This window comes from Leucopleurus acutus (genome assembly GCF_964270905.1).
Source record: "Leucopleurus acutus genome assembly, chromosome: 14".
Lineage (NCBI taxonomy): Eukaryota > Metazoa > Chordata > Mammalia > Artiodactyla > Delphinidae > Leucopleurus > Leucopleurus acutus.
This window is the reverse complement of record NC_139156.1, coordinates 2,361,075-2,379,260: the sequence shown is the minus strand read 5'-3', so window position 1 is coordinate 2,379,260 and position 18,186 is coordinate 2,361,075.

Here is an 18,186-nt window from a genome sequence, read left to right as displayed (position 1 = left end):
AATTCAGCTTCCTTAATAGATATAAAGGTACTAACATTGTCTATTTCTTTGGCAGTTTGTATCTTTCAAGAAATATTTCATTTCCTATATGTTTTTGAATGTATAGGTTTAAAGTTGTTCATAATATTCCCTTGTTACCCTTTCAACACCTGTTGAATCTATAGTGATGCCACTTCTCTCATCCCTAGTATTGGTAATTTGTAGTTTCTCCCTTTGTTTCTTGATCAGTGTATCAATTGTGTTGATCTTCTCAAAGAAGCAGCTTTTTAATTAATTAATTAATTTATTTATTTATTTTTGGCTGTGTTGGGTCTTCGTTTCTGTGCGAGGGCTTTCTCTAGTTGCGGTGAGTGGGGGCCACTCTTCATCGCGGTGCGCGGGCCTCTCACTATCGCGGCCTCTCTTGTTGCGGAGCACAGGCTCCAGACGCGCAGGCTCAGTAGTTGTGGCTCACGGGCCCAGTTGCTCCGCGGCATGTGGGATCTTCCCAGACCAGGGCTCGAACCCGTGTCCCCTGCATTGGCAGGCGGACTCTCAACCACTGCGCCCCCAGGAAGCCTAGAAGCAGCTTTTGCTTTTATTCATTCCTCCCTGTTTTTTCATTGGCTTCCATTTTGACCTTTACTATTTCCTTTATTCTGCCTACGTTAGCTTTAATTTGCTATCCTTTCTCTAGTTTTTTTAAAGAGGAAGCTGAGGTTCTTGATTTGAGACTTTTCTTCTTTTTTAACGTAGGCATTTGGTGTAGGCATCCCTGTTTAGCTGTATCTCACACATTCTGATATGATGTCTTTTAATTTTCATTCAGTTTGAAATACTTTTTGATTTCCCTTTTGTTTTCTTTTTTGAGCCATGGGTCATTTAGAAGTATGTCATTTTGTTTTCTAATATCTGGGCATATTCTAGATATCTTTCTGTTATTAATTGTTAATTAAATTCCATTTTGGTCAGAGCACATACATACGTGACTTGAATCCTTTGGAATTTGTTTAGACTTAAATTATGGTCCAGGATATTACCTGTCTTGGTCAGTTTTAGGTGTGCCCTTGAGAAGACTGCACATTCTGCTGTTGGTGGTGAAGTGTTCCGTGTCAGCTACGTTTGCCTCTAGCACTGCAGCAGTGAGCCATATCCTCGCCGATTTTCTTTCTACGTCTTCAATCAGGCCCTGAAGGAAAGGTGCCATAAGTTTAGTTTCTGTCTTTTAATCTGCTGTTACATCTCTTTTGCTTACTGTACTGTGAAAAATCTGTCATCAAGTTCGTAAAGGTTTAAGATGGTTTGAGCTGCTTGATCAGTTGAGCCCCATCTTCTTATGAAACTGCCTTTCCTAAATTTCTGCTAATAATCTTGACTCTGAAACCCTTCTGTGTGATCTAGGATAGTCAATCCAACTTTCTTTCGAGCAGGGTTGGCTGTATATATCCTCCCTACGTTTTTGCTTTCACTCACTTTTACATTTCTCTTTAAAGTGCATTTCTTATAGGAAGCAGATAGTGGGTCTTGCTTTGTCATCCAGTCTGACAGTCTCTTCGTTTTAATTGGAACGTTTGGTCAAATTACACATAATGTGACTATTGACTTGGTTATGTTCGAGTCCATAAGCTTTGCTGTTTGTCTTCTACTTTTTCCATCTTTTTCTTGCTCCCTTTCCCTCTTTTTCTGCTGTCTTTTCAGTTAATGGTGTACATTTTATGATTCCATTTTATTTCCTTTGTTGGCTTATTAACTGTAGTGCTTTTAAAAGATAGCAATGACTTTAGGGTATGTAGCACACATCTTAAAGTTACCACAGTCTATCTGGAACTATACTGCTTCACATATGGTAGAAGAGCCTTATGAGGGCATACTACCATTTCCCTTCTCCTGACCTTTAAGCTTTTGTTGTCATTTATTTTTCTTATATGTACGTTATAAACTCTCCAATACATCATTATTATTTTTGTTTAGTCAATTATCTTTTAATGAGATTTAAATAATAAGGAAAAGTCTTAAATGTCTGCCAAGGCAAGTAACGTTCCCAGGGCTCCTCACTCTTTTCTGTAGATTTTATTTCCATCCAGTATCAGTTTATTTCTGTACAGAGAACTTCCTTTCACATTTTTGTAGTGAAACTTCAACTTCTCATTGTAAATTCTCTCACCTTCATCATTTATGCAAATGTCTTTATTTTACCCTTGAAAAATTTTATCTGAGTATAAAATTCTAGGTTGATGGTTTTTTCACTCAGTCATTTAAAGAGGTTGCTCTGCCATCTTCTTGCATTGTTTCTGGTGAGCAATACACTGCCATTCTTTTCTTCGTTGCTCTGTATGTAATCATTTTTTTCCGTTTGTTTTTAAGATCTCTATCACGGGATTTCACCATCTTAATTATTATGTGCCTTTGGATTCATTAAGTTTCTTGTATCTGTGGTTTTATTGCTTAATCAAACTGAAGAATTTTCTGCTACTATTTCTTCAATTTTTTTCTCTGCCCTCCCCGCCCCTCCACTCCTTCAGGTCCTTGAATGCATGTATATTGTAGCTCTTGAAGCTGTCTCACGAGTGACTAATGGCTGTTTTATCTTGCTTTGTTATTTAATGTCTTTGTGTTTTATTTTGGAGAGTTTCTGTTGCTATGTTGTCAGCTTCACTGTTTCTTTCTTCTACAGTGTCTAATTTGCCCATTCAGTGGAATTTTCATTCCAGACTTTTAGTTTTTGTTTTCAGAATTTCTGTTTATTCTTTATTTTATGTATTTCCTGCCTCCAAGAAACTTGAACATATGGAATATATTTTTAATAATTTTTAATGTCCTTGTTTGCTGATTCTAACACTTGTGTCCGTTCTGGGTTGGCTGCAATTGATCAGTTATTCTCCTCATTATGGGTTGTGTTTCCCTGCTTTTTTGTGTATTTATTAATTTTGATTGATTGTCAGACACTAATACATGTTACTTAGTTGTTGATATTTTTGTATTCCCATAATTACTGAGCTTTGTTCTGGGACACAGTCAAGTTAAAAGGACACAGTTTGATTCTCTCAGATCTTGCTTTTCTGATTTGTTAGGTGGTCCATAGCAAGTACACCATCTAGAACTAGTCCCCTCTATTGAGGCAAGAACTTCCTGAGAATTTTCCCCAAGGCACTATGAATTATGAGAATTCTCAATCTGGTTGGTGGGACCAAGCGCTATTTCTAGTCCTATGTGATGCACTGTTTTCTAATATTTTGGGGTAGTTTTCCCCCTGGCCTCCTGCGCATTCCTGCACTGCCCATATATGCTGATGTGTGCTCTGATCTACTTTTCTCACTATCCCAGGACATCTTTCTGCAGAACTTCGGGTTCTCTCTCTGTGCAGCTCTGTGAACACCTGCTTTGCAAACTGCAGCCACCTTGATTTCCTAGAGTCTCAGTTCTGTGTCCTTCACTCGGGAACTGCCAGCTCCCCCTGGGTTCCCAGGTGCTATGGGAACTTAAGACGGTAAGGGGGACCATCAAAGGGCTTATGTGGTTTGGTTTTTGACTTCCGCAGATCACTGTTTTTCATTGCCTGATGTCATGTCTGGTGCCTTGGAAACTTAATTTGCATGTTTTGTCTCTGTCTACTTTTATTTTTCTGATTGTTTCAGGTCCCTCTCCCTGGGTGGTAGCAGAAGTCTTGTTTCCTAACTCTGTAGGCTGGCATTCAAGGCCTTCTGGATCTGGCCTCAGCCTGCCTTTCCGAGTGAAGTTTGCATGGCATGCCTGTCTTTTGAAGTTCCCTCTAAGGGGTGCATGTTTTCTGCTTTCAAGCCTCTGCACATTGCTGTGATCTGAGTGTTTGTGTCCCTCGCGAATTCCTATGCTGAATTCCTAACGCCCAGTGTGAGGGCTTTAGTAGGGGGAGCTTTGGGAGGTGCTTCAGTCATGAGGGTAGAGCCCCCATGAATGGCATCAGTGCCCTTTTAGAAAACACCCAAGAGAGATCCCCACCCCTTCCACCATGTGAGGACACAGTGAGAACCACCAGCTATATGAACCAGGATGAGGGTCCTCACCAGAATGTGACCACCTTGAACTTGGACTTCCCTGGCCCAGAACTGTGAGAAACAAACTTCTGCTGTTTGTAAATCACTTATTCTGTGGCATTTTGTTATAGCAGCCTGAACTGACTAAAATGCACATGTCAGATGCCGCTTCCCATTGTCTTCCAGTTATTGGTATTGATGCTTCACAGCCCCGGTCAATGGAAAGACCCCCCCCCCCTTATCTATCTATCTATCTATCATCTCGCTCGCTCTCTATTTATGTATCCATCCATCCATACATACCTACTAAGTGCCAGCTATGAGTCAGGCCCTGCACTAGGTGCTGGAGACAACAGTGGTGGCTGAGCAGCACGTCCCTGTCCTCTGGGAGCTCCCCATCTAGTTAACATACAGTTGTGCTGCAGGGCGGGGAGTCGCATGATATCAAGTGTCAGGGGCTGTGGCGGACGGAAGCCACACAACAGATTTGGGGTTGCAGAGGAAGTGGTCTCCGTAGTGAGATGTGAAGAAAATGCTATGTGGTGGAGTTGATTCAGCAGGGCGAGGACAGGCAGGGTTCTAGCATGGAGGAAAGCCACGCACATGCAAAGAGCTGAATGATACTAAAGGTGTGGATGTGAGCAGGGAGAGGCAAGGGAGGAGACCTTATGAGGCCTTTAAGAACTTTGGACTTAATCTTGGGGGTGATGGGGAACCGTGGAATGGTTTTAGTCTAGGTACTGACATGGTCAGACTTGTATTCTATAAACTTACTCCAGCTTTGGTGTGGTCAGGGGGTCAAGACTGGAAGCAGTCCGGGCCACGTGGGAGAAGGTGAAACCCAGAAGTGGGTGAGTGGTGATGGGTGGAGAGCAGCAGTGTAGGGGGGAGGATCCAGTGACAAGCTGAACGTGGGGCTAGAGGGGAGAGTATGTGCGGGATGATGCCTGGGGTTCTGGCTGGGGCTGTTGGTGGACCCTGTGCCTGTCTTTGGAATAGAGAACATGGTGGTCTCTGTGGAGCTTAGGAGAGAAATGTCACTCTGCTATCTCTCTGCCCAGATCTTCCTTTTCATTTCATAGTTAATTGCTGCATTTCTTTGGCTTCCATGATTTCCCACTCAATCCTTAAGACATTTTACTTTGAATTGGAGTTGAATGAAGTTGAATTGCTCACGTGCTTCTCCTGCTGGCCTGTGATGGCAGGAGACACAGGGCTGTGTGTTACTCTTGGTATTCCAGCTGCTATTATGTCCCCAGAGCAATGCCTCACACACAATGAGAGATTAATAAATTTTGGTGACTCCCATTAACAAAGGCGCTTACTTCCGTGTGACGTAATATATGCATATGATTGAATGCTCTCTGTCATGGATGCAACAATATGTCATTTGCTCTATTCTTGAGGACTTCGTAGGTGTGCAACTTTAATTTGGAGATCTAAATAGATGTATCAACAGTACGGGGTCACACGAGAAATTCTCAGCTTGGTTTTTTTCACTGTCATAACATTTATGGTCCTGTGAAACCACAAGCAATTTCCTCAATAAAGAAGGAAAGAAATGAACAGCAGCCCACGATGATAATATGGCTGCCCAAGGTACGTGGGCAGCCACAGCCTTGTCAGCTTGGATGCTAATGAGGGGCAGGGAGCAGGGGGTGGCCCGGCAACGTGCCATGTGGAAATATGTCTTCAGCTGGTGTGGAGCCGGGAGCCGCTGCCCTGCAGAGGCTTGGCCGAAAGGCATCTGGAATCTCAGTCTGGGAGGTACTTTCTGTTAGCGGGGGGTGTGCCTGCTGTTCATTGCTCCTGATAGAGCCGCCGCCCCGCGAGACACCTGTTGATCTTGTGTCAGGACATCAGTGTGGAAATACCAGCTCCTGAAGGAAAGTCTTTCAGCAAAGACATGAGAGACCCAGAAAAATCAATAGCCCTAAATCCAAAGATGTTTCTGGAGGGGTTCCTTTCAGAATGAAGAGACACCAAGTTCTTGCCAATACTTCAGGTCCTAGAAACATTTCTTTAAAGCATTGGATCTAAAGCACAGTGTGGCTTAAAAAAATACAAACAAAACCACTCACCTCTTGTCGAGGGAGCTCCTAGGGCACTTCCAAGCCCCAGCCATGCCCTGACGACGGAGGCTCCCTGGGTCTCCCTTTCCCCCCTTCTCCCCGACTGTCAGCCACAGTGCCGTGGTGATGCTGTCAGGGCTCAGGCTCACTGTTGTGGTTCCCAGCCCCTCATTCCAAACGTGTGAGACCTGAAGTATCCGGTGATTTCCAGAACTTCCACTACCCCCATTTTTACTTCCCTGCAACTTAACCCACAAAGGATATTAAAATGTTTGGAACCTTTGTCAAGTGAGACAAGAGTGTTGTCTTGCTACATTTCGCAGAAACTTAATTACATGAGAGTGGCATGTTTTCGTGCATCTATTTCCCGTTTGTATTGCTTCCTTTGCTGTTGCTCGTGTTCATTTCCTATATTTTTCCTCCCTGATTTTAGGAACACTCCACATATTAAATCCTTAGCCCTCTGACTTACTCTGCTGATGGTTCTGTGAGTTCACTCACTGAGTGAGTCTCCTTCACTTCTTGGAGGTCAGTTTTATGGTGATTTCCATTTTGAAAATTGGGAGGAATTTGTCATTTTGAAGTTTAGTTTGTTTCATTCCATTATACTCTTTTGCGTTGCAGAGTTGGGGGGGGGTCCTGGATGGTCCCACGGCGAGAAGGATGGGGGTTGGCATCCTAGGCAGCATGGCGCCTCCACGACACTCCAGGGACTTCTCCATTCTCAGCATTTTGCTTCCATCCTCGTGTGGATTCTGAGGTGTAGAAATGTTCAGTAACTTGCCCAGGGCCCACTCGGGCTCTCCTGATGCGGGAGATGTGCGTCAAGCACCATCAGTCACACTGTGTCTCCGGAGCCTCTGCTCTCAGAGGACGTCCCACCAGAGAGAAGACAGGCTCTCTGGCACCTTCTGGAGGCTCTTTAGTGATTTTCCTTTGCACTGAAATCTTTAACTCACAGATGACTAAATCTGTGTATTGCTTGAAAAAGACAGACGTTGTTTTCCAATGGCCGGCCGACTTCCCAGCCCTGTCTGCTCAGTAAAGCATCCACCCCTAATGCCACCTTTGCCATGTTGCAGATTCTTACACGTTTCAAACTCTTCATTCTGTTTCGTCGGCTTGCTGTTTTCCTTGGCATCTGTGCACGTTTTTACATTATTCAGGTCTCAGGTCAGATGTCTGCTTCTCAGGAAACCTTCCCATGCTGCCCAGAAAAGACACCCTGCTCTCCCAGTCCCTCTCTGTTTTGGCTTAATTTTCCTTATAGTATTAACCACACTCTGAAATGATCCTACTCATTTATTAATTTTGTATTTATTGCCTATATTACTCAGGGTTCTCCAGAGAAATATAACCGATAAAATGTGTGTGTGTGTGTGTGTGTGTGTGTGTGTGTGTATTTATTATAAGGAATTGGGTCACATGATTATGGAGACTGACCAGTCCCAAGATCTGCAGTCAGCACGCTGGAGGCCCAGAAGACCTGATGGTTTAATTCCAATCCGAAAGCTGCAGGCTCAAGTCCCAGGACAAGCCAGCATTTCAAGGGAGGGTCAGCCTTTTTAATTCAGGTCTTCAACTGATTAGACGAGGCCCACCACGTTGTGGAGGACAATCTGCTTTACTCAGTCTTCCAATTCAGACGTTACCCTCATCCAGAAACACCCTCACAGACACATCCAGAATAATGCTTGGCTAAATGTCTGGTCCCCTGTGGCCCAGTCAAGTTGACATATAAAGTCACTATCACATTGCCTGTCTCCCCCTCTAGAATAAATGCTCTATGGTTTCACTCCTAGAAATTAGAACAGTGCCTTGTATATGGCAGCTATCAAGTAAATATGTGTTCAGTAATTAATTCAAATGGTTTCAGTTTTACTTTTAGAATATGTTTTAATATCCAGCTGTGTAGATTCCTTCTCCTTAGAACTGCAGTCTTTAAAAAGTTTTAAAGTATATTCTTCTGCTCCCCTTGTACTTAGAATAAAAAGGAGCCTCCTCAGTGATGTTTGGCCCCACACGCTCTGGCCCCCTGCTCACCTGGCATTTATGCATTTGGCCCTAATCCAGCTCTCCCAGCTGAACAGTCATCTTCCCGATCCTCTAATAACACAAGCTCCTTTCTGTGTCAGTTCTGTCACCTAGGTTGTCCTCTAAACTAGAATGTTCTTTCTGTGCTGTCTTTCCTTTTTTGTTTCTTTTAACTTTAATTATATATAGGAGGTATGTAATTAGTTATAGTGGTGGTTGTTTTTCTTTTGTATTGTGGGCTGTGACAAACATGCAGGAAATGGGGAAAACATTATACACACTAACAAAGTGTAATAAAGCAAATCCTTTCATTACCTCCACTTAGGCCAAGACTGAAACATTGTCAGCACTCCAGAATCCCTATGCATACCCTTACCATGTAGCTGTGCTATCTTGAATGTTATGGTATTTTCTTCCTAGATTTTCTTTATAGGTTTACTACCTAATCATGCATCCCTGACAAACAGAGTTTAATTTTGCCTGACTTTATGTCAGTGGAGTGAGATATGTATTCACTTGTGTCTGGCTGTTTTTTGCTCAAAATTATATTTTTGAGATTTATCTATGCTGAGTGCAGCTGTAGTTTGCTCATCTTTATTGCTATGTAGTAGAATATTGTATAAATGTACCACAGTTTGAGGGTTTGCTTATTTATTCTTTTGTTGGTAGACATTAGGTAATTTATAGACTGGGCTATTGCAAATAACACTGCTATGACTATTCTTGTATTTAAGGCTTGGGGTGTGTAAGTATACCTTTCTGAAGGGTAGATATCTACACGTGGATTTGCTGGCTCACAGGGTATGTATACTTGTGCTTTATGAGATACCGTCAAACTTTTTCTCCAGTTAGTTGAACGAATTGATGCTCTCATTGGCAATGATTGAGAGTTCCAGTTGCTCCATTTCCTCACCAACACTTGGTATCATCAGTCTTTCTAATTTTGGCCATTCTGTAGGGTAAATTGTATCTCAAAGGGTTTTAATGTGTATTTCTCTGATTGCCATTGAAGTGGAGCACATTTTCTGTTTGTCAGATGGATACTCTCTTTGTGAAGTGTTTGTTCAAGGTCTTTTGCTCACTTTTTAGATTAAATTTCTCTTTTGTATTTTTATTGTTGATTTGTAGGAGTCCTCTGTATGTATACGAAATGACTCACCTTTTATTGGTTATGTCTGCTACAAATATCTCTTCCTTATGTGGTTGCCTTTTCACTTAATTAGAGGTGATTTTTCATGAATAGCTGTTATTAATTTTAGTATAGACAAGGTATCAATACTTTTCTATATGATTAGTTTTTGTGTGTGTTTATAAAATATTCTTCTGCCTAAATACTTGAAGCTATTTCCCATATTTTTTATCTAAAATTTTAATGCTGTCCTTTAACATTTACCACTGATTCACTTGGAACTGATTTCTGTGTATGGTGTGAGGGTCTGGGCCCAGTTTAATTTTTTCCACATGAATACTCAGTCATTCCGGCACAGTTTATTTAAAAGGCAATCTTAGTTTACTGTTCTTTGTTGTAATTCAAGTGTCCATGTATTTGTGGGCCTGGCTCTGGGCTCTCCATTCTATTCTGCTCACTAATAAGGCTTGAAATCTGGTAGAGCAAGTCTTCCCACTTCACTCTTCTTTCTTGAGACTTGGCTATCCATGGACCTCTGCCTTTCCATATACATTTTACAGTCATCTTTTCAGTTCCACAAGTAGGGCTTTTGATTGGCACTGCACCGAATTAATAGATTAGTTTGGACAGAATTTCCAGCTTCATAATATCTTTCCATTTATTTAAGTCTTACTTCATTTATCTTTAAAATTTTAGCTTTCCCCGTTGAGGTCTTATACATCTTTTGTTAGATTTATTCTGACAATCTTATCTGATAATTTTTGGTTCTATTCTTAATATTATGTAAAAATATTCATGTTGCATCTTTTTACTACTGGAATAGAGAAATACAATTGATATGCGATACTAACCTTAAATTGGCAAAGTCTCTCACTAACTCTTATAATTCACCTGTGGATTGCTTTGGATTTTCCATACACACAACCATATCACCTTCAAAACGTGACAATTTTTATCTCTTTTTCTCCCTCCACCCTTTACCTTGTTAACCTATCTATATATTTCTGATCAGGGCCTGTTTGTCATTGCCCCAGAATGGTCTTCCCTCACTGTTGAAGTATAATCAATTTCTTCTCATCATTCTCTCATTGCACCTGTTCTTTGATATTAAATATAAGTTGTGCTTATTTCACTGGTGTCCATCGCTCTTATGAACACTTTGAAGGAAGGAACCATATCTCTTCATTCATCAGTATACACCCAAGTCCAAGACAGTGCCTGACACATTGTGGATAATGTTCCTTGAATAAATAAGCAAATGTGTTTATCTGTTCAAACAAACTCTGAAGTCCTTTGCCAGTTTCTCTACAAAAACTCTAGTTAGTTCTTAAATTTGCACCTCATCATATTTTTCATTAATTTTGAGGAGCTATAATAAAAGGGGAAATCAACAAAGATATAATGATGAAATTATATGCACTTAAACACTATAGGCTCAAAATAGAAAGGAAAAACACTGAAAAAATTAAGAGGAAAATCATTAAGCCTACCATCACATTAGTAGTGCATGGGACTAAAACACTTCTTTTAGAATTGGACCAATTAGGCAAATACTTAGAAGATCGATTAACTTTTTGATGATACAGACGCATAGATGTTTATATGCCCCAAAATTGAATTCGTATCCTTTCTTTCACCCAAAGTACATTTACAATAATTGAACTATGAAACAAGAGGCCCATACAAATTCTAAAGAATCAATATTGGATATAACAGGTTCTCTGATTTAAAAGCAATACATCTAGAATCTAGTAATAAAAATATGTAAGAAAAAGAATGCTCATATGAAACTAAACTGTGATTCATGGTAATTATAAACTATTTAGAAATCTGTATCCCCAGCATTCACAGTGATGCCTGTGCAGAGTTGGTACTCAGTGAATATTTGTTGAGTGGATAAATAATAATGTGAACATTAGATACAAAATCCTATAGGATTCAGCAAGGTCATCTCTTAGAGCACTTCTAGTCCTAAAATCATATACTAGAAATCAAGGAAGAAGAGTTGTTCTGTGTTAAATATTTGCATTTTTTTCTTCCATCCATAAATTCCACTAAGTCTCGTCCACACTAATTCTGGAGGTTCAGGTCAAACAATGAGATACCATTTTATAGTCAAAAGGCTAGAAATACTTTTAAAACTTGGTAATACTAAGTGTTGGTGAGGATATTGTGAAATGGGAATACTGATGATGGGAGTGTAAATTTCTACACCACTTTTCAGAGCAATATCACAGTATCTAGTAAAACTGAAATGGACCTTCCCCAACAATTCAGTTTCCAGGCACTTGCGTGCCTAAGATGTGCAAAAGGTTGCTTATTGCATTCTTGTTGGCTGTAATAAAATTTGAAAACAATTTAAATGTCCATTGACATACAAATTCGACTTAATACATTGTGGTACATTTTAATATAGATTAGTATACAGAAATTAAAACGATTGAAAGTATCAGATCAACAATACATCAGTTTGATAGATCATAGAAACAGTGTTGATTAAAAAAGCAAGTTGTAGAATGAAAGTATAGTTCATCATTTGTGTGTACTTTAAAAAACACACAAATGACCTATTGTTTGCAGGTTTACGGTTATATGTAGTCAAGATATTAAAATTCAAACACAAAGGATACACATAAATTCATGTTTAGTGTTGCCTATGAAAAGACAGGGAAGGGATGGGACCAGGGAGAGTTACGAAGGGGATTTTAAGTGTAATGTTTTTGTCTCAAATTGGATTTTGTAGGGTAGCAGGAAATCGTTCCTGGAGAGGCCAGCATCCTTCTAAAATGAAATCTACTTCTATGATTCTGTCATTTTTTTATACACATTCTGGGCCAAGTTGAGAAGAAAGGATGGTGGGGAGAGTTTGGGGAATGGCATGAGGGGGGCCAAGATGTGCTCGGGGAGGACCAAGCCTGGCACGGCGGGTCGGCCACGTGGGGGACAGGGAGGCGCTGGGCTGTGCCTGGGGTCGTGGCTCCGGTCCCCCACTCCCGACTTCCGTGGTGGGGATTGTTCCCACAGAGGGAGAAGGGACTTTCCTCAAAGGGAAATCGGATTCTGCTAGGAAGGTAGTGAGTCATGGGCCCTGCAGGCGAGGAGAGTCTCGAGGACTGAAGGGACACAGAGAGGTACCTGGACAGGCTCTGCGGCACGGGACTTGGGGATGAGATGGGACGAGCTGGGACGCCTGAGCCCGCCCCCTGGAGAACTGGCTTGTTTCCTAATCAGTTATATGCCGTGGGCAGAGCAGAGGGGCTGCGGGTTCTGAGCTCCGTGTGCAGCCCCTCCCCACTGAGAACAGGTGAGAACCCCCTTGGGACCACGTGGAGCCCTGTCTGCAGTCTCTGGAGAGCGACCTCCCCTGCCCTCAGGCTCTGATGGCAGCGGGCACAGGGGACGGCTCCAGCTGTGCAAGCCTGGTCCCACGGTTGTCCTGGCTGGGTCCCGGTTGGCCTGCTGGGGATGGTGGCATCCCCTCTGCCCTGTTTGATCACACTTCCTGCATATTGCTCTTAAACACATGTCCCCAGAAAAGTAGCCAGGATCTCTCTTCTGCGGCCGGTGTCCTGTGGGTTATGACACAGGCTTGGAGTCAGCTCGATTAGAACTGACGATTTCCAACAGGGGATGGAGAAACAGTCACACCTGACTTGCCCTGAGACTGTCAACCGCACACAATAAGAAGAGAGCGCTTTAGTACCGATGACTCTGGCACCCGACTTGCAGATGGAAGGAAGGGCATTTTTCTCCGTGTTTGCCCCATAGATGGGCCTGCGTCACATCTCATTATGGGTGTATTGGGCCAGTGGCTTGTCCCCATGTCTCCAGAGAAGCATCCACTGAAGACAGCTACCTTTCCGGGAGCACAGCTTTGCCGGGGACTTAGCACCAGGGGCGACAGTGTGGCTGCAAGGATGAGGGACCTCCACCACAGCGCACGCCCCGCTGTGACGTCACAGCAGCCGCGTGGCTCTTGCCGGGGCTGGAATGAAACTGTGCCGTGGCTGTTGCTTGAGAGGCCCCGTGGGGGTGGGCGCCGGGTCTCCGAGGGAGCTAACTGTTCCTCGGAAACTCTTCCTGGCCACTGGCTGACTTGCCCGGTCCCCGGAGCAGGGCGTGCTCTCCTGCTTGGTCATTCATTGTGGGTTCTTCACTCACTCATCCAGCTGTCTGTCCATCCATCCTTCTGTTCACTCAACCCTGGGGTTCCCAGTTAAGTGAGGTTTCAGCCCCACTCTCCGAGGAGGAAGCTCTTGGTCACGGCCGCAAGCAGGGGCCACCCTAGCTGCCACATCTGCAAGTCATGAGCTGCTTACAATGCAGTTTCTTTATTTCTCTCATTTCTGCTCATCAGCCTGACTCTCAGGCTGCTGTCAGAGATCTGAGCTGAGCTACAGGCAATGCCTTGTCCTCTCCCTGAGTCCATGCATTTTGACACTCAGCCCTGGTCACGGGCACGGGGGGACCAATTTCTACCCATCACCTGCGTGTCAGCCGAGTATGGGCTGCCAGCGTAGAGGAGCAGTTCACGCTGGCTTGTTTGCTGTGATCGCTGCCACCTCGGTGGGCTCAGAGCCCTCATTTGTAACTTTGCTGGTGTGCGCTTTACGTTTTGAAGGCAGTGAAGAAACTTGGGATACCTAAAGAGACATCTCTTTTTGGGTTTAACTTTCCCATTTATTCACAATGGAAAAGTTCCTAGTAGAAGGAACGTAGATTTGAGAGGGACCTGTCAGTGGCTTCAAACCCACATCATCTCTGGATGATGTGGGCCCGCTTGAACCTGGATGCCACTTTTATTATTTCACAAAAAAACTTATTGTTCGGTGGTGTTACATCCTCTAATTTCTTTCTCTTTTGAAGTCATGAAGAAGATGTAAAACCACTTTTTCCCCTGCTCTGTATACATCTTTGAGTGAAGTGCAGAAATACCATTAGTATCCCTTTGCAAACTCAACGCAAAATAGAAGATGAATTGTGTCCTCCAGCTAAAAAGTTTGCACTTATTCCTATGACTTAGCCCTAGGACACTTTCTGGAGTGGCAGAGAAGAAATGCTTTTCCCAAGGCGAGAACCACCTGGCACCTGGTGTGATGTCTGTGTCCATCAGCAAACTGGGAATCTACCTGGAGCTGTCCTTGCTCCTGCCCTGTCCTCAGGCTCTGATGCATCCCGCCACCACCCGCCTCTGCCAGGCCCATCGGCCTGGTCCTCTCTGGAACCACCTGGCCTTCCCCTTGGCAGGTCTGATGAAGAGCAGGGAGTCTGTGCACCTGGAGGAGCCCAATCTTCTCCAGGTCCACCCCCGGCTCCCAGGAACCCTCCACGTAATCACGTAAACAGCCCTTTCATTGCTACAGCACAATGTGTGGCGTGGACATCTCATTATAAACAGTCCACAAGCATCCTTATAATTATTCTGCAATATTTCCTGGAGTGTGTGACAATTTTTATAACTGTTCACTTATCTTTAAGTATTTAAGTTATTTCCAGTTTCTGCTGTCATAGAGCCATGGCAGTGACTACTTTCTGCACTTTTTTGCTTTAAGATAGATGTTCAAATATGGGATTATTAGGTTAAAAATGATGATCACTTTGTAGGCATCTGATGAAATCTCCAAGTTGTTTTCCAAATGGGTTATAGGAATTTCTGTACCTAACATCCACGGACGAAAGGGCCCGTTTTGTCCGCCCAGTTTCAGAGCTGTGCTGGAGCTGGCCCCAGGGGTCCCCAGAGCCAACGGTGCCCGTCTTCCCAGCCCCACCTTCAACTGAGCTCCTCAGGAAGCTTCACGTGGCCATCGGGGGCGTATTCACACATGGAGATCAGCACAGCTGCAAACCAGGATCCCCCCATTCTCATTAGGATTCTCTTTAGGATCTCCCTCCTAAAGAGAACTGGTTGTTACGCAGCTACCAGCACACCGTTGCTTTTGATATTTGAAAAACAAAGAAACAAAACCAAACCGGTGTTACCGGGTGGAATCTGTGGATACCGTCTCTCCCCTGAGCCAAGGGGACGAGGGGATGAGGCTCCTCTGGGCATGCTCTGCTTCCCGCGTGCTTCTCATCCTTGGTGCTGTGCAGATGGCAGTCAGCAGCCCTGGCCAGGGTGCGTGTCCCCTGTCCTGTGGCCCTTTGGCCCTTGAGGGACTGGTTGCTCGTCAGCCTCTGTCCCCTGCAGCCCCAGCCCGAGGCCTGACACCTTGCGTTGGGGTCACCACCAGGCTTTTGATAGGGAAGCCCAGGCACACCCTCAGAGGCAGCCTGCCACCCTGCCTGCAGGGCCGGGGTGAGGGCCTTTCTGCTGCGCCGGCCGGTGTGGGGAGACGCAGTGGTGCTGTCTGCAGCGGTGACGGGGTGGCGGCCCTGCCTCCACTGCCACGTGCCGCGTCTCACACTCACGGTCCCCAGTCTCGTCACACGACGTCTCTGTCCACGAAGGCGGGCAGTCCAGCGGGGGTGGGGTGGGGTCATCCTTCGTCCCTGGGGAGAGAGGAAGCCTTCCTGCCTCTGGACGGCTGCTGCGTCGCGCCCCAGGAAGGAACAGCATCTTGTGGAGTACGTTTTGGGAGGACAAGGCACCTCTGAGAGACAAGAGCCATTTCCTTTCCTCTCCTAGTCAAGGGAGTAAATAGCCAGGGCCTCCGAGGTCTCTGGGCTGTTCACGCCCATGCGGACGGGCCTGCTGTTCGTGGCAGGAGCCCTGCAGGGGCTCTGAAATCATTGTTTACCCGTCGAAGCACGATGAATTCAGCAAAGTATAATGCTTCCGTAATTACAGCAGGAATGTGGATTTTTCTGGAAAGTGTGATAAGTGCTTAGTTTTAAATAAATGTCAGCAATAAAGAAAAGGGCAATCATAAAAATTAACAATAACAGCACCATTCAGAGATAAAAATTGTTCACATTTTGATCTTTTCCCTTCCTTCTCTGAGTGCGTTTTCAGATCATTTTATTCTGATTGTTTCATAACGTACCCAAAGCGTCACGTGTGACTATCACACTCATAAGGGCCTTCAACGGCTGGGTGAGATTGTATCCTAGGGCGAGTTCTGTCTTACTTGGCCCTCTCCTAGTGTTGCACGAGTGTTTTTCCTGGCTTTTCTGAGATTATGTGCTGTGAATGGGCGTTTTTCTGCGTAAGTTCTTGCCTGCACCCAGGGGTCCCTTTGGAGGAAGCACTGAGACACAGTATTCGCTCTGGGGTCCAGCTTGAGTTTAAACCCCAGCTCCCCACTTACCAGCTGTGTGACTTGGTGAGGTTGCTAAACCTCTCTGTGCTCCATCCTCCGCATTTGCCGGATGACTTATGAGGTGGCAGAGACCCTTACAAGTGGGGCGAGGCGTGTGCGGAGCAGAGCCTGGCCCCTGGTAAGCTGGGCTAACCGCCATCTCTGTGGCTGCCCTGCCATCCCCTCATCAATAAGATGATTAGCTGGGAGTGAAGCCCAGAGCAGATTGGCCCAAACAGAAGTGCTTCTGAAGGCTTTGGATTTGTGTTCTAAGTTGTTTTCCAAAGTCTTCTGAAAACTAAACGTGGCTAACTCAGTGTGTGAAAAAATTAATACGTTTCTACACCTCAGTGCTTTTTCGTGCTTTTCCTCCCCTTCTGTCCTCCACACTCACGCCTACGCTGTCAAGGACAAAGCTCACCCCCCCCCACCAGCAGAGGGGTCCCTTCTATGACTGTAGGTCACACAAGTGACCCTGTCTGGGTCCGTGGTGGGTGGGGTTTGCTTTGCCGGGGACCCTCTCATCCCCAGATTACACCAGAGTGTGGCTGGCGCGGCGCGGTCCTCTGGGAGCAGGTCCACATGTCTGTTGCCCTCTCTCTCCGCCCCTGGGCTTAGGGGGTTTTGCCTGTCCCCTCCTGGAGAAAGGACACATCCAGACCAGCCCTGCTTGGAACCCAGGTCAACTGAGTTCTCTTGTTTTCTTTTCCTCCTTCACGGCTCAGAGTGGAAAGACCCCAGGCTCCTCTGGGACTTGTAAGCAAAGCAGAATGAAGGCCAGTTCTCCCCCTTTGCATCCCGATTCCTAGTCCATTTAGAATGTTCTGTGTGGTTTGAAATGATATTCTAGGTCAACTTCTTTTCAAGTAGCTCACCGGTGACTTTTGCCTGCATCTTATATGAGGTGCCTCTCTGCCCAGTGACTCATGCTGCCTTCCTGTCACACAGTCCCGATTATATGAAGGTCCATCTGGGGATATTTTTGTTGGATTACAGTTGGCCTGGGGCCCAATGTGACAGTTTTAATTTTGGTATTTTTACAGTGTGTTTTAGAATTACGTAGGACAGTGTTTCTTATTTTCCTTCTTGCTATTGTGTGTTTTTTTCCCCAATCATTAGAATAATTTGAGGGAAAAAAAAAATGAAAATCCATGTTGAGATTTAGCTTGAAATTGGTGTTGATGGACTTGACGGGGTAGCCGGTGGTGGCGTCTGCATCTACACTGCCCATGTTTGCCACTTACAGGGTGTGAACATCAGCCCTTTGTGTCTCTGATCCTTCACTTTTAAATGGAGAAAACAAAGGCACCTCTTTCATAGGTTTTGTTATGAGCATGATAGATTTGTGTCCTTTCTAAGAAATTTTTGAGCACACAAGATGGCAAAGATATTCTCCTATGTTCCCTTCTATAAGTTTTAGAATTTTAGCTTTGATTTTTAGGTCTATGAGAACGTTCAAGCTCATTTTGGTATATGATGTGACGTTCTCTTTTCCATATTGACATCCAATTGTTCCAGCATCATTTGTTGAAAATATATTCCTTTCCCCATTGAGCTGCCTTGGCACCTTTGTCAAAAATCAATTGAAGATGTATGCCCGGGTCCATCTCTGGGCTTTCTTTCCTGTTCTGTTGATCTATACACCTATCCTTTTGCCAATACTGCACTGTCCCTTACTGTAGCTTTATAGTAAGTCTTGAAATCGGATAGTGTAAATGTGG